This window comes from Capra hircus, chromosome 13 (assembly GCF_001704415.2).
Source record: "Capra hircus breed San Clemente chromosome 13, ASM170441v1, whole genome shotgun sequence".
NCBI classification, from domain to species: domain Eukaryota; kingdom Metazoa; phylum Chordata; class Mammalia; order Artiodactyla; family Bovidae; genus Capra; species Capra hircus.
This window is the reverse complement of record NC_030820.1, coordinates 29,500,365-29,525,106: the sequence shown is the minus strand read 5'-3', so window position 1 is coordinate 29,525,106 and position 24,742 is coordinate 29,500,365. Positions and strand designations below refer to the sequence as shown.

General features: G+C 41.2%; 1 protein-coding gene across 2 annotated transcripts in view; it reads left to right on the top strand.

The window, feature by feature from the left end:
- Nucleotides 1–24,742, top strand: part of ITGA8 (integrin subunit alpha 8) — a 196,493-nt gene that overhangs the window by 61,097 nt on the left and 110,654 nt on the right. The window lies entirely within an intron of this gene.

Sequence of the window (24,742 nt, the reverse complement as noted above, 5' to 3'; positions counted from 1 at the left end):
GAAGGGGGCGACAGAGGATGAGATGGCTGGATGGCATCACCGACTCAATGGATGTAAGTCTGAGTGAACTCCAGGAGTTGGTGATGGACAGGGAGGCCTGGCGTGCTGCGATTCATGGCATTGCAAAGAGTTGGACACGACTGAGCGACTGAACTGAACTGAACTTTGCCTTTTGTGTTGGTTATTTCAAGATGGTTTCAACAAATACTTAGAGATCATTAATAGTTCACTGACAGTTTTGACCATTTATTGAGACCTTATCTCTTTCCATCACTTCTATCCTCATTGAGTATTTTCCATATGTAGAGCTTTTCTCTGGCTTGGGGCAACATTCCAAGAAACTGGTTGCTGAAATATACATTACTAATTTTAATCCTTCTACTTTCTTCTCCCCTCTGGATTGGGCAGAAAGGATACTACAACAAATTCTTATAAATTTGCCAGAAATGTTTCATGTCACTAACATAAACACTGTAGTGGGCTCATAGCAGATGTAGAATTATATTGTATATGAATGTGTTCTAGCTGAGGCAATTTCAAGAGCATCTAGTGAAATTTACTTTCTTAGGTTTTACTATACTAGTCTAATCAATGATGGTTAGGTTTTCTTTGGGGGAGGGGAGTCTCATAAATACTTAATTTTAAATAATCCCCAAATTAGATTCCCGATGTGATTTCTTCCCAAACTGTGTCATCTCTTACTTACATCTTTTTTTCATCCCTTCTTAACAATCAGCAAATGGTCATTTGAGGCCATTCACTGGTCAGTAACTTTGTCCACTGAGGCTGATTCACTTTACAGTAATTAATGATATTAATGCAGTGTATCCATCTGTCTATAAGTAAATATCCTGTACTAAGACAGGATGCTGCTTAGGTGGATTCTTAACCTCAAGATAGTCTTGAGTGTTTCAGAGTTCATTGGTACATCTCAGTTAGTAGACCCGAGTTCTGGCCCCAGTTCTCTCTCAGCTATAGATGGCTTGCTTATGCTTCATTATCTTGTAACATTTTCCTTCATCCTCATCCTCTTGCAAACATCCTCTCATAAAATGAATGCCATTCAAAGAAGCTTTTTTGTCTTAACACCAAGTCCCCAGGGACCTAATGAGAGGAAAACTGCCTTATAGGCAGGTGACTAGATCCTATTAGCTAGTGCAGCAGATTGGAAATTTGCAGACATATTTCAGGAATCAAACATGGAACTTTCCTCATTTTTCTATAAGCAAATGCCCTTTAATCCTCAAGCCTCCATTCCCACTGTGGTATTGGAAAACCTCAATCTTGCAGTCACATCTAGATTCAGACTTAATATCCCTTGGGTAAATATGTGTTTGGATTCAAGACTCTCTCTTTCCTCCCTCTGCAGCAACTCTGCCAAGGAATGGAACAGCAAAGGTGGGGAGCCTTTTGTCCAGGGATGGAGAAAGGGGTTCCTGGACCAAGGACATAGCCTGCAGTTGTTGGCCTCTGGCTGAAGAATGGCCCAGTCTCTCAGTGTTTGACATGTTGCTCAAGCTTCAGTGATTAATCCAGTGGTTTGCACAGTGGCTGCTGCTCAAAAGTTCCATGTGTCCTGGTTCCTCCTTGTCCTATTTTGGGCTCTTCTGGTTCCCCCTCAGCAGGTGCTTCTGTGCCACCATTGGGACTCATAGGTCAGGGTCTTCAAGTTTCAGAAGCTGCCTTTAAGCTTATTCTTCCTTTGGCCATTGCTAATTTTCCACCCAAGCATCTGTTACTCCAGCACCTAAGAGGGCTGCAATCTTCTTGGGTTTTGCTTGAGAAGTATTGTAGCAAAAACCCTCTTTTCCCCTAAAAGGTTATTGGGTGGCATGCTTCCTAGACTCTGTAGTTCACTTTGCAAACTCGGTGTTCTCCTTCTCCATGATCTGTCTTGTGATTTTCCAAACGAGTCAGTCTTTTCGGGAAATTATAAAGAAATGCAGTTTTCTTTCCCTCTGGGGTCTTGCTCCTTCAAATCAAAAGAAATCTGTCTTCAGATCATTGTCCCTTCTATGAGCTTCAAAATCCATTTGACAAATTGAATTTCTTCTCCTAGGGAGTATCTCCTCGTACCTGCTAAACAGTGGTTGTCAATCTTGGCTACACATTAGGATCCTCTGGGGAAATTTTAAAAGTCCTTATACTCAGGTCACCCTGCAGAGCAGTTAATTCAGAGTCTCCAGGGAGTGGAACTCAGACCACGGTCATGTGTTTAAGTGACCTGGGTCTTTCTAGTGTACAACCAGGCAGGGAACTAATGATCTTAAGCAAGATTCCCCCACTTGGGCATCTTGTTCAAATGCAGATCCTGATTCAGTAGGTCAAGTGGGTGAGAGAGACTCCTCATTTTCAGCACGTTCCCTGGTGACACCCTCACTGGTGACACTGCTGGTCTTCACACCACATCCCGAGTAGCAGATTCTGAAACAGCATGACGCCAGTTACCTGTTGTGCCTGTTACAAGCGTGTGTGCTGTTGCCTTCATTGTGCCCAACTCTTTGTGACCCTCTGGGCCACAGCTTGCCAGGTTCCTCTAGCCATGGGATTCTGCAGCTGAATGCATCGCACCATTCAGATGTTTTGACTTCCTGGGTCTGGAATGGGGTTCAGGGATTTGTGCTTTTACCCAGGACTGTACTTTGAGAAATGCTGCTCAGGAGTGCCTTTTTCCCATGCTCACAATAGAGGGATGTGAATCCTAACCCTAACCTACTAGCTGAGCTCCAGCATTTTATTTACTCTTCACTCAGCCGTCAAACCAACCTGAGCCTCTTTTCTGTGGATTGCCTCTGAGTGGTGATGCCAGAGGCATCTGTGGTCATTTAGAAAACATGTAGTCGTATTTACTATGGGCTAGACACTGTGCTCTGCAGATTTGGGGGAGGGGTACTGTGCAAGGAAAGACAGACAGTTAATCATAACTAAGTGGTAGCTCAGCTGGTAAGAATCCACCTGCAATGCAGAAGACACCAGTTTGATTCCTGGGTCAGGAAGATTCGCTGGAGAAAGGATAAGCTACCCACTCCAGTATTCTTGGGCTTCCGTTGTGGCTCAGCTGGTAAAGAATCCACCTTCAATATGGGAAATCTGAGTTCAGTCCTTGGGTTGGGAAGATCCCCTGGAGAAGGAAAAGGCTACCCACTCCAGTATTCTGGCCTGGAGAATTCCATGGAATTGTACAATCCATGGGGTCACAAAAGACTCAGACACGACTGAGCGACTTTCACTCACTCACTCACTCACATGGCTATTTCATCCCCCAGACTGATTAAAAATCAGATCACTTAGTACCTTGAAATAATCAAAAGCATAGACATGCAAAGGTGGTTTCAATGACATCTGTCTGCAAGTTATAGATATTCTGTGTTTGGGCAGGACCAGACACTTAGTCTTCTTGTCTTAGGGAAAAAAAGAATGCTGGCAAAAATCAGGCATGGCCCAGTTATGTTGCTAACATTATTACAACTACAGCCAGTGTTACTCCTGATAATTAAGAGCCCAAACCATGCCAGCCACTGCATAGATAAATATAGTTCATATTCCTTGGAATATTATTTCTGAATCTCTCTCCTCTGTATACCTGGCTTCAGTCTCTGGGTTGGGAAGATCCCCTGGAGAAGGGAACAGTTACCCACTCCAGTATTCTTGTCTGGAAAATCCCATGGACAGAGGAGCCTGGCAGGCTACAGTCCATGGGGTTGCAAAGAGTCAAACGTGACTGAGTGACTTTCAGTTTCACTTTCCCACTTATATGTGTATATACATGTGTGTGTGTGTGTGTGTGTGTGTGTGTGTGTATACACATACAGCAGGAGAGTACATGGGGTAAAGTTGGATGACACTACTCCCTTTGGGAAAACATCAAACCAATATCAACACAACCATGTTAAAATTGGCAAAATGGCTGTGAAGGGGAAGGGAAATCAGACTGTCGGGGTTCAGATTGCCATGTGTCACTGATAAACTGTGTGATAATGGAAAGTTGATTGATTTCTCTGAGCTTCCATTTGCTCAGTCACTCAGCTGAGTCTGACTCTTTGTGTCCCCTAGGACTACAGTAGCCCACCAGGCCCCTCTGTCCCTGGGATTTCCCAGGCAAGAATACTGGAGCAGGTTGCCATTTCCTTCTCCAGGGGATCTTCCTGACCAAGGGATAGAACCCACTTCTCCTGCATTGCAGACAGATTTTTTACCGCTGTGCCACCTAGGAAGCCTCTTTATCTGGTATTATGGGACCAATAATACCAACTTCACTGGGCTGTATGTGCTCTCACTTTCTAGGTTGGGAGAGGAATTTCATAAAATGTTGTAAAATGGCTTAGAGGAGGAATGATGGCTCGTCTGACTAACATAGTCAAAGCTACTGTACTTCCAGACATGGACCACATAAGACACTGAAAAACTGCATTCTAGGATTCTAGAGATGGACAGTATAGGTTTGAAACTTGGTTCTGCTATCTTCTAGCTATATAAGAATAAGACAATTCCTTACCCTCTCTGAACTTGAATTTCCTTATCTGTAAACTCAAATAGTAGTATGTTGGTATAAGGATGAAATGAGATCATCTATGGCAAATAGGTTGGGGAAACAGTGGAAACAGTGGCTGACTTTATTTGGGAGGGCACCAAAATCACTGCAGATGGTAATTGTAGCCATGAAATTAAAAGACTCTTACTCCTTGGAAGGAAAATTATGACCAACCTAGACAGCATATTAAAAAGCAGAGACATTACTTTGCCAAGAAAGGTCCGTCTAGTCAAGGCTGTGGTTTTTCCAGTAGTTATGTATGGATGTGAGAATTGGACTATAAAGAAAGCTGAGTGCAGAAGAATTGATGCTTTTGAACTGTGGTGTTAAGACTCTTGAGAGTCCCTTAGATTTCAAGAAGCTCCAACCAGTCCATCCTATAGGAGATTAGTCCTGACTGTTCATTGGAAGGACTGATCTGAAGCTGAAACTCCAATACTTTGGCCACCTGATGTGAAGAGCTGATTCATTTGAAAAGACCCTGATGCTGGGAAAGACTGAGGGCAGGAGGAGAAGGGGATGACAGAGGATGAGATGGTTGGATGGCATCACCGACTCAATGGACATGAGTTTGGGTAAACTCTGGCAGTTGGTGATGGACAGGGAGGGCTGGCATGTTGCAGTCCATGGGGTTGCAAAGAGTCGGACACGACTGAGGGACTGAAATGAACTGATGTAATATTAAATGAAGTTTAAATTACTATGAGATTATATAGAGCATAGTTTAATAAACAGTAGCTTTCAATCATGTCTTTAAAACAATGAAATATTTTGGATATATTCTTTTTTTTAATTAATTTTTACAGGAGTACAGTTGCTTTATAATGTTGTGTTAGTTTCTGCTGTACAGCAAAGTGAATCAGTCATACGTGTACATACATCCTTCCTTTTTTGGGGTTTCCTTCCCATTTAGGTCACCACAGAGCACTGAATAGGATTCCCTGTGCCATATAGCTTCTCGTTAGTAATCTGTCTTATATGTGTTAATGTATCAGTAGTGGATAAACGTCAGTCCCAATCTCCCAATTCATCCCACTCCCCTGGAGGTAGTCTTTTTCTTACACACATTAGCTGATATTATTTTCTTTTGCTTGTTCAATGCCCATGGTTTATTTTGCTTGTTAAGTGTCCATGGTCCCCAATCTTAATTTGCACTACTTCATTTGCTTCCCCTGCCCCTGACAAACAGGAATATGAGAACAAGAACATAGTTATTGGGACTCTGCCAAGTTGAGAACCATATATCAAATTCCTGTTACGGCAGGCTGGATGGGAGGGGAGTTTGTAGGAGAATGGATACATATATATGTATGGCCGAGTCACTCTGCTGACCACCTAGACTATTATAACATTGTTAACTGGCCATGTGCATGCATGCTAAGTTGCTGCTGTTGTGTCTAACTCTATGCGATCCTATGGACTGTAGCCTGCCAGGCTCCTCTGTCCATGGAATTCTCCAGACAAAAATACTGGAGTGGGTTGCCATGTCCTCCTCCAAGGGATCTTCCCAGCACAGGGATTGAACCCACCTCTCATATATCCAGCATTGTCAGTATCTATTGGGGTTGAACTGGGGTGATAACGGCAACCAAAAGGAAGGAACTGAGGGAATCGTGTAAAGAAAATGGGCAAGACTCGATAAAGACTGGCTCTGATGGAACATAGAGGCAGTGAGGGTGAATAAGCAGTGATGTTAAAGATGGCTCTGGGGACTTCCCTGCTGGTCCAGTGGCTAAGGATGTGCTCCCAAAGCAGGCGTCCTGGTCGGGGAACTAGAGCCCACATGCAGCAGCTGAGTTCACGTGCTGCAACTAAAGATCCCACACGACACAAGTAAGAGCCGGCACAGCCAAATAAATAAATATATTTTTTAAAAATATATTTATAAAAAGATGACCCTGGAATTTTGATCCAGTGTACCTGAGAAAAGTAGAGTATAATAGATCAGCCTGGGGAGATTCAGCTATAGAGACATAGAAGTTCTACTCTAGAAATATTTGGAATAATCTTCCTAACATCTTGCTTAACCACACAGTATTTTTTAAGACGTCTTCCAATAAATATTGTTATCGCATACATACATAAATAGTAGTCCTAAGTACTTTCATTTCTGGTGCCCGAATTCTTTTTTTGGAAAAAGAAAATGCAAATTTGTTCAGGTATCTATGTTGGTGCTTTTTAAAACTCAAGTTGACCAGAGGAGTATCTTGTATACATTATTTGAGTGATAGCATTTCAGAGAAGAAATAGCTGTGGTGGTGAAGAATCTCTAAAATTCAGTGATCTGGTCTAATCCCATTAAACTTGATTGTATAACAAGGCCATCTGGTAGATGCATAGTCGACTCTGTAGGGTGGAAAAGGTTTTGCTGAGAAATACAAATCTTACCGGCAATAAAAACTGAAGGTAAACATGGGCTGAGTGCCAAGACTATCATTGTCTTGCTCTGGCCCCTAATACACATGATTATATCATGGAGCCATCTCAGACAATTATGCCAAATGACATAAAATGACCTATCATATTTCATATTTTAACGAATGCTGTGTGTGTGTGCGTGTGTGTGTGTGTGAGAATGTGAGCAAACACCCAAGCAAACTTACATGCAAGAAGAAATGAAAGGATGGCTTTAACCAAAGGGAATAATGAATTTTAATCAAACCCTGAGCTCCTTGAAATTGATTTGTAGTTTGAACTAAATTCAATCTTACAAAGTTTATTTTTACTTCTCAAAGTGCTACTCAAGGTTTTATGAAAAGCAAAACATTGTGTTCTTCTTGAGCAAGATTTTCATAATTTCATTATAACTATATTAGATATTAGAATATTATGTTTCTTGTAAAATAGCTTATAATTTTAGATTAAATTTAATTAATTAAATCAAGTGAAAGTACTTGGATTTCAATCCAGCAGTGTAGACGTAAAACTGAATAGACAGATGAAAGACGAGTTCTAGAACAAAGACTTTAGTAACTCAGTGCCTCTGGGTCTTACTCTCCACACCTGAAAGTGATGTGGAATGCTTATCCAAGGGTCTTTTTAAACTCTAAAACCTGATTCTGTAATCCAAGGGCTAGACTGACTGACTGCCAGATTTCTCTGTAATATTGAGTAGATTATTAAGGACCCATCTTTGAAAAAAATCATTTAATAAAATCATACAAGATTTTTCCTTAACTTTTTCTTAAAAATAATTTTTGACTGGCAGACAAGTTGAAAAAATAGTAGAGAGAGTCCTTCACTCAGCTTCCCTTCATATTCGCGTCTTATATAACTATCAAGATGTGATCACCTAGAGCCAGACATCGAGAAGCCTGGCGGGTTACGGTCCATGGGGTCACAAAGAATTGGACACAGCTGAAGTGACTTATTACACATATACCTATAGTTGACACTTTTAAAAAGTATGACTAGACATTTTGAAGAATGTCCTTGAATTTAAGTTTGCTTGATGTTTGCTCATTAGATTGAGGTTCTGTATTTTTAGCAAATGTGCATATGTGCGCGCGCGCGTGTGTGAGTGTGTGTGTGTGTGTGTGTGTGTGTGTGTGTGATGCGTGCGCATGCTCAGTCATGTCCGACTCTTTGCAACTCCATGGACTGTAGCCTGCCAGGTGCCCCTGTCCATGGAATTTTCTGTGAGAATACTGGAGTGGGCTGCCATTTCCTCCTCCAGGGGATCTTCCTGACCTAGAGATCGAACCCACGTCTCTTACATTTCCTGCATTGGCAGGTGGATTCTTCACCACTGAACCACCTGGGAAGCCCATTTTTGGAAAGAATACCACAAAAATGTGATGCCCTTCCCAGTGTATCCCAGCAGAAGGCACACGATGTCTGTTGTCCTTTTGCACTCTGACCACTTGTTTGCAGTGATGTCTATCAACCAGGTTTCCCACTGTAAAGTTACTGGTTTTCCCTTTGCATAATAATTACTTTTGGAGAAATACCATGAGACTATGCAAATATCCTATTTTTCATCATACATTTGCCCACTAATCTTAGCATTCATTGCTGATGCTTGCCTACAACCATTACTATTATTGCATTGTGATTTTCTGTTTCCATCATACCTTCTACACTTATTAATTGAAATTCTAATATAATAAAAAGATTTTTTTTATTTATTTATTCCATTTTATCTGTGTTAACTTGTGTATATTTTATTTCATGGGCTATAATCCATTACTGTATTTATTTTTGTTGCTTGAATTGTCCTATATTTGGCCATTAGTAATTCCATCCAGTTGGTTCCTGTGTTCTTCACCATTTCCCATTCTTTTATGAGCATCTTCCTTACTTTCTGATAACATAAGATACTGCAAGCTCATTTTTCATTTTCCCTGGAATCAACCATCTTCAAAGAGCTCTAGTTCTTTTGTATTGAAGAATGGTATCTAGAAACCAAGGTCTGGATACTAGGTGTTCTTATGGCTTAGGGTGTCAAGATAAGACTTGTAATGCACTGAATGCTATAGATTGCCATATTCCCATACATTACACTAAATTTCAAACCATGAATATTAACTTGAAATCAACAACTTACATTTTTATTTTTCAACCTGTATCTTGTAAGTTAGCATTTTTGCATTTGTCAACAACAGGTATTTTGGCAATGTTAATATTATTCAGCTAATGTTGAGAACAGCTACTAGTTTTCATTTTAAATATGATAATAGAATATTTTCTGATTATGTGGTGGCTCAGAGGTAAAGAATCCATCTGCTAATACAGAGATGCAAAAGCCATGGCTTTTTTAATATTGCTTTTTAGTATGTTCTGTAATTCCTTTGATAGCCAGGCATGATGTACTGGGTAAAAGGAACTGCTGTAAATAGACCTATACTAATATGGTGGTAGGTTTTGGCCGGGAGCTGGGGCAGGTGATGTTTTATGTGATTAGATCTCAGTCTTTTTTCCTGTATCATTTTTAACTAAAGTTTTTCAAAATAATTTGTAGATGTTATAATACTTTATTATTTTTTTTTATTGAGGTATAATTGTTTTAAAATGCTGTGCTAGATTCTGCTGCACAATGAAATGAATCAGCTATACGTATATACACATACATCTCATCCCTCTTCCCAATATCTGTTGAATCACCAAAAAAGCAAGAGAGTTCCAGAAAAACATCTATTTCTGCTTTATTGACTATGCCAAAGCCTTTGACTGTGTGGATCACAAGAAACTGGAAAATTCTGAAAGAGATGGGAATACCAGACCACCTGACCTGCCTCTTGAGAAACCTGTATGCAGGTCAGGAAGCAACAGTTAGAACTGGACATGGAACAACAGACTGGTTCCAAATAGGCAAAGGAGTACATCAGGCTGTATATTGTCACCCTGCTTATTTAACTTCTATGCAGAGTACATCATGAGAAACACTGGGCTGGAAGAAGCACAAGCTGGACTCAAGATTGCTGGGAGAAATGTCAATAACCTCAGATATGCAGATGACACCACCCTTATGGCAGAAAGTGAAGAGGAACTAAAAAGCCTCTTGATGAAAGTAAAAGAGGAGAGTGAAAAACTTGGCTTAAAGCTCAACATTCAGAAAACAAAGATCATGACATCCGGTCCCATCACTTCATGGCAAATAGATAGGGAAACAGTGGCTGACTTTATTTTGGGGGGCTCCAAAATCACTGCAGATGGTGATTGCAGCCATGAAATTAAAAGATGCTTACTCCTTGGAAGGAAAATTATGAATAACCTAGACAGCATATTAAAAAGCAGAGACATCATTTTGTCAACAAAGGCTCGTCTAGTCAAGGTTATGGTTTTTCCAGTAGTCACATATGGATGTGAGAGTTGGACTCTAATTAAAGCTGAATACAGAAGTATTGATGCTTTTGAACTGTGGTGTTGGATAAGACTCTTGAGAGTCCCTTGAACTGCAAGGAGATCCAACCAGTCCATCCTAAAGGAGATCAGTCCTGGGTGTTCATTGGAAGGACTGATGTTGAAGCTGGAACTCTAGTACTTTGGCCACCTGATGTGAAGAGCTGATTCATTTGAAAAGACCCTGACGCTGGGAAAGATTGAAGGCAGGAGGAGCAGGGGATGACAGAGGATGAGATGGTTGGATGGCATCACCGACTCAATGGACATGAGTTTGGGTAAACTCTGAGACTTGGTGATGGACAGGGAGGCCTGGTGTGCTGTGGTTCATGGGGTCGCAAAGAGTCAAACACGACTGAGTGACTGAACTGAACAGCCCTCTTGGACCTCCCTCCCACCGACCCCTTATCCAGCCACTCTAGGTCAGCACAGGGTGCTGAGCTGAGCTCCCTGCACTATACACCAGATTCCCACGAGCTGTCTGAGCTCTCAGTCTTTTAATGAGCCTATTCTTCTAGACTGTGAGCTTCACATATGCTTCTGAGTTGAGACAGGATGGCTAAAGTGGGCTGAAGTTGGGTATTTCCCTTCCTCCAGGTTAGACTCTGATAATACCCCAGTTATCTCTGGTTGACTACCTTCTCCTGGCAGACCTTTTTAGGGAGAATAGAGTGCTCCGGTATATTTCTAATTGGTTTCTTGTCTCCTCACCTCTGCCAGAGGCAGGAGGAAACTGTTTTCTGATGTTCACTGTGGAGATACTGGAGAAAAAAACTCACAAACATGGCCCTGCCTCCACCCCTTAGTGACTGGACCTCTGGAGGGTTTAATTCTCAGTGTTGTCCACCCTGAGCTGCCTGCACTTCAGCAATACAGTCTGGGTTTCCCTGCCCCCTGCTCTGGTTCCCATGGAAGCTGCTGCTCTGAGAAGTTGTGTCTCTCTGCATTCGCCTGAGAGTCTCTCCAATGTGGAGGCAGCACTGTGCCCTGTGACCTCACTGCTCTTATGCGTCTAAGAAGAGTTGTTGATTTTTCAGTTTGTTCAGCATTTTACTTGCTCAGATGGAGCGGTGACTTCGAAGCTTTTTACATGCTAGACCAGAAACCAAAAGCTGGACAGTTTAAATCCCAACTGACTACTTTCCAAGCATTCAAATGTAGGAGCTGGCTTCTTTCTGAAACCCAAGGCACCATTAATAAGGCAGGATATCATGTATCCTTGATCTTTGTTTTAAGTGTTTAGTTAATAAAAACTCTGTGGCCAGCCATGGCTCTTTTTTTTAAGAGGGGTGGGGTGAGTGGGAGTGAGTTCTCCTGTAGTTAGAATCTCTCCTTATTTCTGACTTTCCAGTGTCTGTTCTTCACATAAGTCATTTTTAAATTTATGAATATATGATTTAAAAAATGTAGTTTAGTGTCATTCACTGAAGCATCCCTTCTATCTTTGCACATCCTGGATATCTTCCCGGGAGTTCACTTCCCACTTAGGAACCCAGTTCAAATGTCACTTCCTCAGAAACCCTCTCCTGACTCTTGTCCTTCCTCTAAAAACACTTCTCTCAGATTGAAATGACTCCAGTACTCCTGCCTGGAAAATCCCATGAATGGAGGAGCCTGGTAGGCTGCAGTCCATGGGGTTGCTGAGGGTCAGACACGACTGAGCGACTTTACTTTCACTTTTCACTTTCATGCATTGGAGAAGGAAATGGCAACCCACTCCAGTGTTCTTGCCTGGAGAATCCCAGGACGGGGGAGCTTGGTGGGCTGCTGTCTATGGGGTCACACAGAGTTGGACATGATTGAAGTGACTTAGCAGCAGCAGCAGCAGATTGAAATGACACATTTTTTGTGGTTTTTTGATAAATGCTTCTTTTGCCCCTTGAGACTGTCCCTTTTATTAGTTGAGGGCAAGCCCGGGATTTAACTTTTCTTGTTATGGAAGCCTAGTACCCCAAGCGTGGCTGGCACTGGAGGCAGCTAGTAAATGTTTGTTGAATGAATGAATGAATACGTGAATAAATGAATGAATAAACCCGTTTCCTCATAGCCACATACATTGGCATATAAACTCTTCCCTCATCTCTTTACCTGGCAACTATCTTATAACTCTAAGTCCAGTGAGCTATCTTATTCTTGTGTAAAATAAGAATAGATGTGGACAGAAAGACAATTACCATATGATATCACTTATATGTGGAATCTAAACTATGACACAAATGAAGTTATCTATGAAACAGAAACGGACTCACAGAGATAGAGAATGGAGTTGTGGTTGCCAAGGGGGAGAGGGATGGGGGAAGGATGGACTGGGAGTTTGGGATTAGCAGATGCGAACTATTGTATATAGGATGGATAAACAACAGGCAGTTTAGTGTACAACAGAGGGAACTACATTCAGTATCCTGTGATTAAACCAAAATAGAAAGAATATGAAAAAAGAATGTTTGTATCTGTTTAGCTAAATCACTTCCTTGGGCTTCCCAGGTGGCTCAGTGATAAAGAATCCACCTGCCAATGCAAGAGACATGGGTTCAGTCCCTTAGTTGGGAAGATCCCCTGGAGAAGGAAATAGCAACCACTCCAGTATTCTTGCCTGGGAAATCCCATGAACAGAGGAGCCTGGCGGGCTACAATCCATGGGGTGGCAAAGGAGTCTGACATGACTTAGCAACCAAACAACAGAAATTAATGCAACATTGTTAATCAGCTATACTTCAATAAAATTTAAAAAATAGATATGGAAGTCAAGATGGTGATGATCCTTTAAATAAACTTGGGCTTCTTCTCCTAGGATTATGGGAGGTGCCACTCAAGATGGTGCACTTATTCTTGGCAAGCAGAACCCTTGACCTTAATTCCATAAGCCCTGAGCATTTCAGTGCCAGATTTCTAGACCAAGAGAACCAGCTTGATAGAAATAGCACCAATAACATATGGGAGTCAGAGGGCCCATATTCTCATTTCTTCACCCATCATTTTCAGCTCTGTAACCCTGCATGTAACATTTATATCTCTGAACTTAGCTTCTCTAGCCTTAAAAGGAGGGTCATCAGAGCAATGCCCTATGGCTCAAGATTGTTGTGAAGACGACTTGCAAACCATAAAGAACTCTACACAGTCAATATATGTTATTTCTTAACCTCACCCACTAAAGAGAGGTGAGAGGGACCTGAAAGAAGCTCTAATGCTTTGCACCAGACCTAGCCCTGTGCCTTAAGGCAATGACTCCGGTAACATTCCTAGAGCTTCCTTCCTATGAGAGGAGGGCGAATGATTTCCAAGATAACTAACACAGCAGCAAAATCCTCTCTAATATTTCCAATCTGCAAGCCCTGCAATTTCCAGGCTGCAAGGGCCTTCTCTTCTAATCTCTAGAACCAGAGAAGCTCCTCACACTCTTCTTTCTGTATATGGCCATCATCTTTTATTTTTTGCTCACAGTTTTCTGGGGTGACACTAGTAATAGCCACTTTCCTAAAAACTACCAACCTTAATAGAGTTTCATGAGAGCTTGAGTGTACAACAGAATGCGTGGGGCCTGGCCAGCACTTTGGCTAAATTGTGATTAGGTGAAGCTCATTTGAGGGGTGATCAGCCCCTCTCATCTCCAGGTTTCTTTTCTTTCTATCCTTAACAGCTCCTCTACATCAGCTGCAGAAGCTGATACTATTTCCTCTTCTCAAATGGGCAGTGGAGAAGGATCTAATATCCTTGTTCCCATCCAAATATAAATGATGGGTGTGGGGGTGGGGTGGGGGAGGAGAGTAGGTTGCACCCAGGGACTCGGATCCAGTGAGTGCTGGCCCGCATCTTTAACAAGCCCCCGTGGAGAGCTGACTGATAGACTATCAGTACTCAAAGGGCAGAAAATGTGTCAGTTTGCTCACTGCTGAATCCTTGGCAGCTGGGACAGGACTTGGCTCATGCTGAGAGTTCAATCACAAGTTGCTGAATGAGGGTGTTCAGTAGAGGGAACCGTTATACATCTCTTTTCTTCCTCTCCTCCCTCTCTGGCAACTCTATACATTTGTATCTTAGTGTATCAGTTTTCTTGGGCTGCCATAACAAAGTACCATACATTGGGTGGCTCAAACAACAAAAATGTATTTCCTTGAGTTTCTGGAGGCTACCAGTCCAAGTTTGAGATGTGGGCAGGAGTGGTTTCTCCTGAGGCCTCTTTCTTTGGTTTGTAGACAGCATTTTGTTTTTGTGTCTGCAGGTTGTCATTTCTCTGTGTGTATCTGTGTCCAACTTTCCTTTTCTTACAGGACAGCAGCCAGATGAAATGAGGGTCCACTCGAATGACCTCACTTTAACTCACCTCTTTAAAGACAGTTCAGTTTGGTTCAGTTCAGTTGCTCAGTCGTGTCCGACTCTTTGCGACCCCGTGAATCGCAGCACACCAGGCCTCCCTGTCCATCACCATCTCCAGGAGTTCACTCAGACTCACGTCCATCGAGTTGGTGATGCCATCCAGCCATCTCATCCTCTGTCGTCCCCTTTTCCTCTTGCCCCCAATCCCTCCCAGCATCAGTCTTTTCCAATGAGTACTGGAGTTTCAGCTTTAGCATCATTCCTTCCAAAGAACACCCAGGACTGATCTCCTTTAGAATGGACTGGTTGGATCTCCTTGCAGTGCAAGGGACTCTCAAGAGTCTTCTCCAACACCACAGTTCAAAAGCATCAATTCTTTGGCACTCAGCTTTCTTCACAGTCCAACTCTCACATCCATACATGACCACTGGAAAAACCATAGCCTTGACTAGACGGACCTTTTCTCTAAATAGAGTCACATTCTAAGGTACTAGAGATTAAGACTTCAATGTCAAACTTTGGGGGCTGGGGAGATACAGTTCAGTTCATAACATTTAGCAGGTTTTTAAAGTCCCACACTGTTTTTAATCATAGGATTTTCTCTGTCAGGATGGATATGAGAGTAGTGTCTTAACGAGACAGTGAAACCAGCAGGACCTCCTGGGGCTCCTGGACATGAAAGCGTTTCTTTGTCCCCCTGTTTCTCGTTTGTAGGGAATAGACTTCACCCTCCACAACCTACCCTGAGTTCCAAAGGGCAGGTTTAAACAGTTGTTGATCAGGGAAGGGAGGGGATCCAGAGACAAGGGAGGAGCAGCCTTGGGGCAGAAACAATAGCGCAGCCTTGGGGCAGGGTCCTCATTCCACCTCAAGGGATATACACAGCAATATCTTTGAGGTCTTCAACAGAACTAAAACTCCCAACATTTAGAAAGTGTTAATTCATGAAGCATTCTTAATTTTAGAGAAGGTCACAGTTTGATAATCTCTAGAACCAGGGAAGCTCCTCAGGAGACCACCTGAGGCCAGATTAAAGGAATGCAGGTCCTGCACACACCTGCATTCTTATCAGCAGCCCCACCTTTGAACCATCCCACCCCCCTGCCACTCCTCCCCTACCCGGTTGGGACACAGTTTTGAATGGCATGAGTCCCTGTGTTCCCCTTTGTCTGGCAGAGCAATAAAATTATTCTTTTCTACTTCACCCAAAACTCTGTCTCCAAGATTCAAATCAGCACCGGTGTTCAGAGGCTGAGTTTTCAACATCAATACCAGACTCTTTTGGAGACTGTGAAATCATTCCCAATAGGCAGCCACTTATAAATGAGAATGGTCCTAAAGAAATAAACTTTTATCCAAAACGGTTTTAGTGACTGACTGGACAATACATATATTATAAGTGTGACCACAACAGGATAAAGTGAAATGCCTTTGATCCAGTGACATGGACCACAACTAGCAAAGCATCAATCAGTGGTGGAGAAAGGGCAATGCTTATAGCCACAGGATGCTAATAACATGTAGAAAACGATTTTCGTAAGGCAGACTCAACATTTGATAGTTCACTTTTATTTTTGTGGGATTTTTTAAAAAAGAAAATAAACTCTCAGTAAATTAGAATGTTGCAACCTAATACCACAGTCCAGCTCATAAATGTTTTCCTTCAGAGTTCATTTGGAAGCATTTCAGACAGATTGTTAGGATTATTACTTTCTGGGATAAAATTACGCATTTTTTTTTCAAACATTTCTTCCTCTACTCATAACCCTCCTCTCAGTAATGTTTTGCATGTTGCAATAAAAAAGCAAGAAAAAAAAACTGTCTATTTTTAGATGAACACATTTGCCAAACTCAAGGAGACTTATCTAAATGCCTGCTTCCCACAGACATGGGCTGCTTTTCCAGTGCCAAACTCATAAGCCAATTTTTAAGAGTCAACATGGCCATGTTTCCACCCATCATTTTACACATTAAGCCCATCATTTTACACATTATCTTTAATTCCATCAATTCTCTTAAAATCATCCTTGTATGAAAGTGAGCAGATCCTGGGTGGGTCCAGGTAGACATCTATACTTAACAACCCTCATTCATCTTTAAAATGCTGCAGGAAGGGGCTTAACAGAGATGGAGCCAAGACAGTGATGAGGAGTGTCTGGAGGAGATGCTGTGGGCTATGAGCATCAGCAATGCCAAGACAGGAGCCAGAAGTCTATGGCTGATGAGCTCAGGGAGCTGAGTCTTAGAGGTGGGCCAGTGGGATGTCCAAGTCTGGTTGAACCAGGGAGAAAGCCAAACACTGTTCCATAAAGGAAGCGAGATGAGACACAAACCATGCAGAAGCCCAGCTGACTCAAGAGACAAAAGACAGCCCTGGATTGTATATCAGAGCTGAGAAAGTGGTCTCACGTGACCCCCAACAAATTCTACTGAGCTCTTGGCTCTCTTGTCCGGAGAACCTTGAAGACTTCTCCAGACTTTGAGCAATCAAGAGCAACTTGTCCAAAGTCGATAGGAAGCCAGTGGCAAAATGAACTGGAATTTACAATTCCTAAATTTTTACCCTCTATTCAGAAATTTTTCACTTGAAACTGAACACTGCATTTAAAAGAGGACTTTAAAGACATTATAGAGATTCAACCAGAGACAGTTTACAAATCAAAATCAGCCTATAGGTACAAAAACCTGTACACAAATATTTATAGTGACTTTCCAAAAATTGGAAACGATGCAAATTTTCCTTAGCCAGGGATGGATAAACAAACCATGAGCGAGTGAAATACAGCTCAGCAATAAAAATGAATGAATTACTGACACATGCAAGATCGTGGATGAATCTCAAATGAACTAAGCTCAGTGAAAGAAGCCAATTCCAAAAGGCTGCAACTATTGGTACAGCCACTATGGAAAACTCAAAAAGCTAAAAATAGAGTTGCCATATGATCCAGCAGTCCCGCCCCTGGGCATACACCCAGACAAAACTATAATTCAAAAAGATACATTCTCCCTTATGTTCACTGTAGCACTTTTTACAGTAGCGAAGACATGAAAGCAACCTAAATGTCCATTGACATATGAATGGGTAATGAAAATGTGGTATTTGTGTATGTCTGTGTACACGCACACACTGGAATATTATTCAGCCATAAAAAGAATGAAATAATGCTATTTGCAGCAACATGAATGGACCTAGAGATTATGATACTTAGTAAAGTCAGAAAGGCAAATACCATATGATATCACTTATATGTAGACTCTAAAATCTGACACAAATGGACTTATCTATAAAACAGAAATAGACTCACAGACACACAGACAGACTTCTAGTTGTCAAGGTCAGGGAGAAGGTTGGCGAGGGGTAAATTGGGAGTTGGATTAACAGATGTAAATTATTGTATAGATAATGAATAAATAACAAGATCCTACTGTATAGCACCTGAATTATATTCAATAACCTGTAATAAACCATAGTGAAAAAGAATATGAAGAATATGTATGTGTATGTATATACACATACATATAAGAATCACTTTGCTGTACAGTAGAAATTAATATAACATTGTAAGTTATACTTCCATAAAATAAATTTTAAAAAATTAAAATAAAAGGCCATATAAGGTGAAAAAAGGGCTACTTGCTGTATACCTCCATCTATGCAACATTCTGGAAAGCAGAATAGAGGATCAAGAGGCTAAGAAGGGAGTGGGGGCAGGCTTGACAGCAATATGCAGGGGAACATTTGGGGATGATAGAGTTGTTCTGTATCTTTGTTGTGTTGGTAGTTCATGACCAGATGAATTTATAAAAGCTCTAAGAGTAGTATATATTTTCTTAATTTTATGGAGTATAGTTGATTTACAATGTTGTATTAGTTTCAGGTGTTCAGCAAAATGATTCAGTTATACATATATAGATATATATATATGCCTTTTTTAAAGATTCTTTTCTCATGCCTCCCTCTCATAGGGAAGACCCGGGTTCGATCCCTGGGTCAGAAAGATTCCCTGAAGAATGGAATGGCTTACCCACTCCAGTATCCTTTCCTGGAGAATTCCATGGACAGAGGAGCCTAGTGGGCCAATAACCCACTATTACAGTTCATGGGTCACACAGAGTTGTACACACACACAGGCCATTGGAGAGTATTGAGTAGAGTTCCCTGGGCTATATAGCAGTTTCTTTGTAATTATCTATATAAAGTGGTGTGTATATGCCAATCTCAATCTCCCAATTCATGCCCACTCCTCCCTTACCCTGGTAACAAAAAACAAGTTTGCTTTCTACATCTTAACTCTTATTTCTGTTTTGTAGATGTTTCATTGGTACCCCCCCCTTTTATTTTAAGATTCCACATATTAGAATACTTTTCAAGGCTGACATTTACTTTATGTAAAAACATCTGAATTTTAAGATTTTTTTTTTTTAAGGGAGAAAAGTAGCCTGTAGCTATGTTCCTGGGAAGCACTGGGATGAAAATAGGTAACAGCCAGACTGCCTCTTTAAAACCTGGCCCAGCCACTTACTTTCTTTAGCTTTTCTGAACCTTATTTTCCCTATTTTATTTTATTTTATTTTTATTTTCCCTATTTTAAAATGAGGATAATTATGGTATCTACCTCACAGGATTGTCATAACAAAGAAATGCATATAATTAAAGTGTTTAGAAAGTTAGCTTTTCTTTGATATGTCTCTGCACATTGTCCAGTTTATCCTCAGGATAAATTCATAGAGGTGTAAATTCTGGGTCAAACATTTGCATTGTTACAGATAGATAGTGTTAATCACTCAGTTGTATCTGATTCTTTGTGACCCCATGGACTATAGCCCACCAGGCTCCAATGTCCATGGGATTATCCAGGCAAGAATACTGGAATGGGTAGCCATTCCCTTCTCCAGGGGATCTTCCTGACCCAGGGATTGAACCCAGGTCTCTTGCATTGCAGGCAGATTCTTTGCCATCTGAGCCACAACTGACATAGCACCTTCTAAGAAAACTGTGCCAATTTATATTCCCTCCAACAGAGGATACATGTGTTTCTGATCCTCTTCTATTGTGCCTAATACTAAACTTTTCACACTTCAAAAGTAAAAAATGATATCTCATTGTTTCTTCCATTTGAAATTCTTTGATGACAAATGAGGTTGAACATATTTTCCTGTATTTATTGGTCATAGCTATTTATTTTTATGTGAATTGCCTATTTATTACCTTTTATTGAAATTAAAAGACGCTTGCTCCTTGGAAGGAAAGTTATGACCAACCTAGATAGCATATTAAAAAGCAGAGACATTACTTTGCTGTAATGTAAATTACTTTTGCTGTAAGGTCTGTCTAGTCAAGGCTATGGTTTTTCCAGTGATCATGTATGGATGTGAGAGTTGGACTGTGAAGAAAGCTGAGTGCCGAAGAATTGATGCTTTTGAACTGTGGTGCTAGAGAAGACTCTAATGAGTTCCTTGGACTGCAAGGAGATCCAACCAGTCCATCCTAAAGGAGACCAGTCCTGGGTATTCATTGGAAGGACTGATTCTGAGGCTGAAACTCCAATACTTTGGCCACCTCATGCGAAGAGTTGACTCATTGGAAAAGACTCTGATGCTGGGAGGGATTGAGGGCAGGAGGAGAAGGGGACAACAGAGAATGAGATGGCTGGATGGCATCACCGACTCGATGCACATGTGTGTGGGTGAACTCCAGGAGTTGGTGATGGACAGGGAGGCCTGGCATGCTGGGATTCATGGGGTCGCAAAGAGTTAGACAGGACTGAGCGACTGAGCGACAGAACTGAACTGACTGATTGGACTATTTATAGTTTTATTGGCTTCCCTGATGGCTCAGATGGTAAACAATCTGCCTGCCATGCAGGAGACCAGGTTCAATCCCTGGGTTGAGAAGATCCCCTGGAGAAGGGAATGGCAACACACTCTAGTATTCTTGCCTGGAGAAATCCATGGACAGAGGCACCTTGTAGGCTGGAGTCTGTGGGGTTGCAAAGAGTAGGACATGACTGAGCTACTAACACATACACTCATAGTTTTATTATTAATATATATGAGTCTGTCATAAAATAGGGTTATTAATAATAATTAAAATTTATTTTTTATAGGTGCCCGACATTCTTGAGAGCATTGACAAATATTCCCATCTGATCAGGGGGCTTCATTGTAAACATCTACCACTATTTCGTTCACTTACCTTTAGAACTTGAATTTTTTAACGTTTCAATTTTAAAATTCCTTGGTGATTTCTACATTTGGGGGGGGGGTTGTGTTTAGGCATGGGGCCTTCCCTTTGGAAGGGAACTTTTCATACAACTCCTAGTTTTTCATTCCCATGTTTCTCATTCATTTGGAAGCTCTTTATGGCAGTTCTCACTATCTAGAATTATTCTGAAATAATAAATGTCTTTTAACTCCAAGGTTTTAAAGGAGGTGTTTGGTGGCATTTTGAGCAAGAGATTTCAGAATGTGCCTATTTCTTAGGAAGATGGGAGAGTTAGAAGTAGGAAGAAAGAAAGTAGCAGAGAAGGTGGCTCGCAACTGATGATGCTCTGGGGACCAGGGAGTTGTCCCTCCATGTAACGCCTCTGGGAGATTTTCTCATCTAATCCTGTCCACACTCTTCCTGTTATCTTCCCCTTCCCTCTGTCCCCCATCTCAGAAGTTTCCATTCTCTCTTTCTGCCCCCTGCCCACCTGGGCCCAGACTTCAAATCCACACTCAAAACAACATTGATGTTTTCCTATTGAACTTCTTCTAATTCTAAAATTTCCTTTGGAGATTAATGAAATCAGATCCTATAGTCCCAGCACCCTTTAAAGACTTGGCTCTTTACTGCTTTCTTGTTTAAAAACAACAATTTTGGAGAAATAAAATACAAAATAGAGGTGTAATATGTCTCCTGTGACCTCACATTTTTTAGGGTTATTTTTTCTTGCCAACTGATCCTGCATTCATGCTAATGTCTCCTTCTTTTATCCTTAAAAGTACTTGGTTCCATCAAAAACCAAAAGGAAAATAAACTATGTTTCTCCGGCAGTGTGAGGTGATAAAAAAAGGACTCTAGCATTTTTAGAACCAGTTTTGATTAAGGGGAAAGAACCAATTATAGTTGCCAAGTGTTTCTTGAAGGGGGAATAAAAGGCTAAATGTCTTTGCAAAAAGAAAGGAAAAGGTTTTTGTTTGTTTGTTTTCAGAATATGCTTTTAAGAAGTTTCAGTAAGAAAGGAAAATCGATAAACACTAGATAAAGGTATAAGATCTGTTGTCTCAAAGTGAGGGGGAAAAGTCCGCTGAGTTATGACCCAGTTATTAATTGCATAATCAGTTACTGGCTTATGCAAACACTAGCACCAAAATTTGTCATCAGGTTATCACTGAAATTCCTTGGGATTAACAAATACACACCACTATATATAAGGTAGGTAACCATCAAACGCCTACTGTATAGCACAGGGAACTCTACTCAATATTTTGTGATAACTTAGGTGAGAAAAAAATCTAAAAAAAGAATGAATAGGTATATGTATAATTGAATCACTGCTGTACATTTGAAACTAACACAACACTAAATCAACTATACACCACTAAATTAAAAGTTTTTTTAAAAAAACAGTAAAAATCCTGAAGGGAAGGAAAAAATTCCTAAGCATGACAGAATTATGGGAAAAAAATTTTTAATTGGGTGTCTATATATATATTTATATATTCACACATATATAAACAAGTATGTATATACATATATAGATGCATCCATAAACACATACATATAGCTGTGTATATATATTTGGAACATATCTATATTATATGTATATTTGGAAATGACATAATACTTATCAAAACAAGTCACATATTTTGGAAAAACAGATTAGTTAGAAACGCAAATGAGCAGATCCATTCTCCTCCCCTAGAGAAATCTGATAATTTTAAGACCCTGAGCACAGACGTTTCTGGCCTTTTCCAGCAGGCACAATACCAAGGTGGTGTCTCAGAAGACAAGCATACTTTAGTGGTAGATAACTGTTTTCTCAGCCTCTGAATAACTGTGGCCACATTCTCATGAAAAAAAATAATAAAATCATGGCCTGTTTTGCCAGTTACTTGAGTTTTCCTGAGCAGGAAAATTCCCACCCTGAGGCCTAGGAATCAAAGTTCCCAAAGAAAAAGCGCTCCTGCCCCTAATGGTCAGGAGTGTGACTCTCAGTTTCTCCTCTATAGTGACAATCTGATCATGATGCAAGCTCTGAAGTGTGTGTGTGTGTGTGTGTGTGTGTGTGTGTGTGTCTCCCAACACTTTCAAGTGCACAGGCAAAAATTCAGCAGAATTATAGTTGACATTAGCCTGTCTTAATAATTGTTCCATTTCCTTCATCTCTCTCTTTTTCAGTATATTATCTCATGATTACTTTTCCTCCCATTTCATAGGAGGATAAAGTCCCTGCCCTGTTTCTGACACTATGCCTGGTGCTGTGGATGCAAAGATTCTTTCTTTCTTCCTTTATTTCAGTCCCTGCCATTCCATAAAATCTTTGTGATATGCAAACCCGAAGAAAGATTCCTGCCCTGGAAGAGCTTATAGTCTTTTTTCTTGGTAATTTCCAGAGAGTCAATGCTTACAATTTGTCTGTTATTTATAAAGTGTCCAATCTCAAGATATAAACATTTCACCTTATTTGGAGACAAAAACAAAGTGCATGATCCCTTGGAATCAGTTTTCGTAATGGAACTCTCCTGTCTCACATGGTGTCAATAGACGCAGATCAGACCAAGTGCCACCTGTACTACACTTGTCTAAATATTGGAGTTCAGATTACACAGGAAGAACAGAGTCCCTGTTTCTTCAAATCAGTAGCTCTTTTTCCTCTGACATAGCAAAAATGCACTGTTGTGCAGGGAGAGACGAATGTCAACAGGAAAAAACATGAAAATCATTGAAAATGGTGAAATTCTGATATGTTTTCAAAACTAGTAGACTTAGAAACTTTGCTTGCTGACTTTATAGATTTGAACCCTTGGAAAAGAGTGTTTTATTCCATGAGTCATAGATACTCAAGTTGTAGCCCTTGACTTACTGTCTTCCTTAATCTCACACATGGAGCTCTTTTCAGTAGTTCCCAACCTTTCTGGCACCAGGGACTGGTTTCATGGAGGAAACTTTTTCCACATACCATGAGTGGGGGCAGGGATGACTTGGGGATGGTTCAGGGGCCTTATATTTATTGTATACTTTATTTCTATTATTATTATTACATCAGCTCCACCTCAGATCATCAGGCATTAGGTCCTGGAGGTTGGGGACCCCTACTAGATGACCTTCATTTGACTTGTTGAATGTTGTTGTTATTTAGTCACTCAATCTTGTCCGACCATTTGAGATCCCATGAACAACAGCCTGCCAGGTTCCTCTATCCATAGAATTCTCCAGGCTAGAATACTGGTGGCTGCTACTGCTGCTAAGTCGCTTCAGTTGTGTCCAACTCTGTGCGACCCCATAGACGGCAGCCCACCAGGCTCGCCCGTCCCTGAGATTCTCCAGACAAGAACACTGGAGTGGGTTGCCATTTCCTTCAATGCATGAAAGTGAAAAGTGAAAGTGAAGTCGCTCAGTCGGGTCCGACTCTTCGCGATCCCATGGACTGCAGCCTACCAGGCTCCTCCATCCATGGGATTTTCCAGGCAAGAGTACTAGAGTGGGGTGCCATTGCCTTCTCCAGAGTGGGTTGCTATTTCCTTCTCCAATTAAACATTAGCATCAGCTCAGTTCAGTTCAGTCGCTCAGTCGCGTCCAACTCTTTGCAACCCCATGAATCGCAACACGCCAGGTCTCCCTGTCCATCACCAACTCCCGGAGTTCACTCAGATTCATGTCCATTGAGTCAGTGATGCCATCCAGCCATCTCATCCTCTGTCGTCCCCTTCTCCTCCTGCCCCCAATCCCTCCCAACATCAAAGTCTTTTCCAATAAGTCAACTCTTCACATGAGGTGGCCAAAGTACTGGAGTTTCAGCTTTAGTATCACTCCTTCCAATGAACACCCAGGACTGATCTCCTTTAGAA